The sequence below is a fragment of the Bactrocera latifrons genome, unplaced genomic scaffold (genome assembly GCF_001853355.1).
Source record: "Bactrocera latifrons isolate USDA-ARS-PBARC rearing strain unplaced genomic scaffold, ASM185335v1 scaffold_145, whole genome shotgun sequence".
In the NCBI taxonomy this organism is placed as follows: domain Eukaryota; kingdom Metazoa; phylum Arthropoda; class Insecta; order Diptera; family Tephritidae; genus Bactrocera; species Bactrocera latifrons.
Window position 1 is genome coordinate 16,012 of NW_017534908.1, and position 4,629 is coordinate 20,640.

Below are 4,629 nucleotides of genomic sequence, written 5' to 3' on the forward strand. Positions count from 1 at the left end.
TAGCGTTGAACCTAAGTGGCGGATTAGAACGTCTGGCGTTGTTAATACCACTCGAATGCACCCACATCYACACACAMSCGGAGGGTCTTAKACAGTTGACATAACTTTTGGTCATTAGTAGATTATTGGCAATGACGATGACTGACTATTCAACACACAAATAAGTCTCTCTCAAACGTCAGAACATCTTTACTGTTATATTTTATGAAAGGCAGTCGTTAAGTATGGTAGCTTTTGGCCACTTCAAAAATCTGTGGGTGACAAAATGCTCAAAGTGCATTAAATTTTTGGTGTTTGTTTGTTGGCTTGAATTGTTAGTATACGTGTTRTTCAATACTGGCTCCTCAAGGAGTTTTAACTAGAATTTTTAGTGATTCTGTTACTTGCATGACTAGACCAACCTGATATAGATTTGACTTGTTGTTTATAGGAAGTGTCTTAATATTAATTYTGCTCTCACGGGTSCCWCMGTTTTTAAGACATCGTTTTGAAATTTTACAAACGTCATTTTCTCTTCAAGAAGCTGCTCATTTGTCGAAAYCGTCGATATCGGACCACTATAACATATAGCTGCCATACAAACTGAGCGATCGGAATWAAGTTCTTGTATGGAAAWCTTTTACATTTGATAATGTATCTTCACATAAGTTGGCAGAAGAAATTGTTCAGATCGGTTTACTATAGCATATAKCTGCCACACAAAACTGAATGATCAGAATCAAATGCTTGCATGGAAAACTTACTTCAGCTTAAACAACGCCACTTCTGTACTTTCACTGCCTAATTTTAATGAAGTATTTGCGTTATGGTCACTTAGATAGTAATTTTACTTTCCTTTTATACACACCATGATGGGCATATTATAAATTTTTAATTGCCTCTAACTGCMAACTTTTCACAGCTGTCGGCRGCACTCACGAAAATTCTTATTCWACACTTGTTYTTCTRATATATGCTGCCGACTGTTGCATACCACAGCAGATGTTGCAACAAATATCTTCATTTCAATGCACTCTTTTTTGTAATTCTTGGTCTAACCAAATAGACAGTCTGAAAACTTGAATGAGCTGTGAACTGCTATTAGGGTAGGCAAGCATAACAGTGCGGCAAGGACTTCAACAGAATTGGTCTAGGCACCTGAGTGCTCTATAACTAATACTATCTAACTATATATGTACATATGTGTGTATGTATGTACAATAAATACATATAAATATATATTTGTGTATTAGGCTTTCACTCTCAATTTCCATAATTTTTCTTACTTCCGCATTAATGCTATATGTCCATTATTGCATAAAAATCTTAAAATGAAATAAAGTAGGAAACAATGKGTAAAGTAATAGCTCAATTTATTATTTATTAACTTCGAATTGATAGCTGGTCGAAAGTTTATTGGCAAGTATGTAAGGCCAAATAGTCATGGGCAACTTTCAATCAAAGAAATTAAAACTTTAAAATTTTTTAGTTTTAAAAGATTAATTAGAATACAACAATAACTTTTGCGTTTAAAAGCTATACTCGCACAAAATCGTTTACGAACATATACAACTTACTATATAAAGTTCGTGCTGTCGAAGGGGGCTTTAAAACGACGAAGACGTGGTGAGTGACAATCTTCCCTTTACGGGTTTTTTCCAAGACTTTGCACATGGTGAATGTCTGGTCAGTCATTGGTTGTCCAGGTCTAAAGCCGCACTGATAAGGTGTTATCAGTTTGTGGACGGTGGGCTTAGAACCTTATATGCGATGTTGAGGAGGCTTATCCCATATAAGTTGGCGCAGATTGTGGGGTTTCCTTTTGTGGATTGGATGATCACACTTAAGTTACAAACTTCAAGAATACCTACATTCGACCATATTCTACACGCACCTTATCAGCTCGGCCGGCAATCCATCGGCCTCCGCAATATTTTTGATCAGGTGGGTAATTGCTATTGGAACTTCTTCTTGGTCGGGCAATGGAACGTCTGCTCTATCGTCATCGATTTTGGAATCGGATTCACCAACTCCTGGTATTATGCTTTTACTACAGGCTTTTTCAGCAGGCTGGAGAAGTCTTCCGTCTACAAGAGTGTGCTCCTTCCTTGAAACAATGTTAGTCGCCGCAGCTTTTCTTGTGTCTATTCCATTCCACACGTGTTGTGGTCGATTGTATTGTTGCGAGGTAGGTTTACTGTGTTCTCTCCATATTTATTTACTTCCGCTTTTTTTGACTCGCTTAACCACATTACAACAAACACTTTCGCCTTCGACATTAATCRRCGGAAACTGGCAAAAAGCCAAGTGACATTTGTGAAGAATAAGCAGCYTGAAACTATATTTGTTTATACATATATACCGAAGATATGCAAGAAAAATATGCAATTCTACCTTACAAAAAAAAATAAAATAAAAATTCAGTTATCAATCAATCATAACTAACAATAATACAATAACAAATAATCAGTAGATTCCATCGAATGCGAAAAATTCATGCTTAATTATATCGCAGCTTCCGTTTCTAACACAACTATGCCAAACTTGGGTTGCTTAATTCCTCAAACTACCGTTAACCCGTTTTGCGGATGCCATAGACTTGCTGCTTATACTCTACTTTTTGTATTATTCGTATTTTTGTTGCTTTTATTTTTTGTACATTTTTTACTCAGTTGTATGCAACATTGACAGCCGGCGACGTGGGTTTAATGCTTTATGGGGCATTAAAGCGTCACAACATGACTTCTAGAACGCATCTTGGTTGTGCCAGTCGAACCGGCTCGAGCTCRTGGCAAATTTTGCCCGCTGACACTGCTGGTACTCGCTTATCCTTGCTTCCGGCTTCTGACTCAACTACGGGGTAGTCCGTTTGCATTCGAAATGCCAGCAACGTGACTGACTGACAGTAAATGGAAAATATCAATTATTTAAAAGTCAGCAACAAAAAAGACTGTAAAAGTTTAAACAACAACCGAAAAGCAGCACGAAAGACCAACGTAGCGAAATAATTGTAAGGGTTATGGCATGGTCGACTAGACTTTTAATATGTTACTTGTTTTAAGAGGATGTTGTTTTGCGTATTTTTTTCCTGAACTTTTTAATTGATTACTTTTCTCTACTGTACTTATTTTCATTTTGTATTTGTATTATATTTTTAGATGACAATTTTATAGAGAATACTATACWTCGGTAACGAAACGCCTGAACGCCAGCCAAGCTTTCAATGGAACACCGCCTCCGATTTGGAGAATGAACTGTAAGTGATTGAATATAATAAACATGTAAATGGTAAAAATTTTATGTTATGTAAAATGTTATAATTAGTAGCTTGATTAGTATCGAAAAGTGGTGTGGCAGGATAAAGAGGACAGAAAATAATATCATACTAAAATATATATGCTAGAAACATAATTTGAAAACTGGTCGYGCAAAATGAGAAAGACTGTAATATAATTACAATCTTAACTGGCATGGATCCTTCATTTCACAATTTTAAGATTATTGCTTTCTTTATGTGAATATTTGTATCCTCTTGTACTTAATAACAAACATAAATATACATATATAGAGTATCTGCCTCTTCTTAGTTGGCGGTTTTTATAAGTATTATATAATTGGCGTTAGATAGTTTCTTTTGACTATTAACAAAATACCTAGGGATTTAAATGCTCAAGGGCTGGATTCCTTTCTTAATCAAAATTGAAAACCGAATTTTCAAATAGTTGTTGAACATTTTTAGTTGATCAATGCTTCTCCGACCGTGTTTCTGTCGATAAAARATCATAAAAATTTAATCAAACATCGATAGAGGTAGAGCCACCGATTATATGTACGAGTATACGCCAATATTTAAGTGAACAAAACTTAATGCTTCAGCGATAAATAGTTATCGAGTTCTAACCCCAGAAAATGTGTCCTTTAGATTTTGTTTAAGRCACATTCGGTGACGTACTCTCGAAGCACTGCTGCCACGTCATTTCATACTTCTTGTACTAATATTACGTATGTATGTATTAACCTAGTGTATCTTGCAGCAAAAGCGTGGCAGAAGCAGTAGCAGTATCTCATGCTCATCGAGCAGCAAAGATGGCCAATAGTTTGGCTGGTCGGAGTGATCGACGTGTTCACGTAGAGGCGATGRCGGCCTCATGCAACAAGTACGCCGTAGCTGTAACACAAACGGCGGTAAGGGCGAAAGCGTACGCTATTGCATCTGCAACATACAGCCGTGTCCGGTGCAGCGAGACTTTCGTGCGCATTAATGATGTGCCCTATGATAGCACACTCTACGCGTGGATGCCACACTACGGCTACATGGAGCCATGCGCGTAAAATGCAGGTGAATGTAGTAATGCAATAACAAGCAATCAAATGTAGTATACGCTACTCACATCCTCTAATCGTGCAACAAACATTTACGATGGGCGTCGCCATCGGTCGRTAAGTGCATCCACTAGGATYCGCCTTTCTTGTCCGATTTTGTGTSCAGTAACCTTCTTTWAGCTTTAGATCGGAATTGAATGTCAGTTTCTGGAAATTTATGATTACGTKTGGCACGCGACAATCGTGAAAATGTGTAAAGCATTGGTCTGGTCTGGTACAAAYGTACACAATTCACCGCATCCACAAAAGCTTACCAAATTTATGGCT

At 37.2% G+C, this 4,629-nt stretch overlaps 1 long non-coding RNA gene across 1 annotated transcript in view; it reads left to right on the plus strand.

The window, feature by feature from the left end:
- The window catches only part of LOC108965671, a 19,371-nt gene extending 15,058 nt beyond the window's left edge, over positions 1-4,313 (plus strand). The window contains exons 2-3 of the long non-coding RNA XR_001993126.1: positions 3,138-3,235; positions 4,014-4,313. This is a non-coding gene — a long non-coding RNA (uncharacterized LOC108965671). The remainder of the gene's footprint in view (positions 1-3,137; positions 3,236-4,013) is intronic.
- The last annotated feature ends 316 nt before the right edge of the window (positions 4,314-4,629 follow it).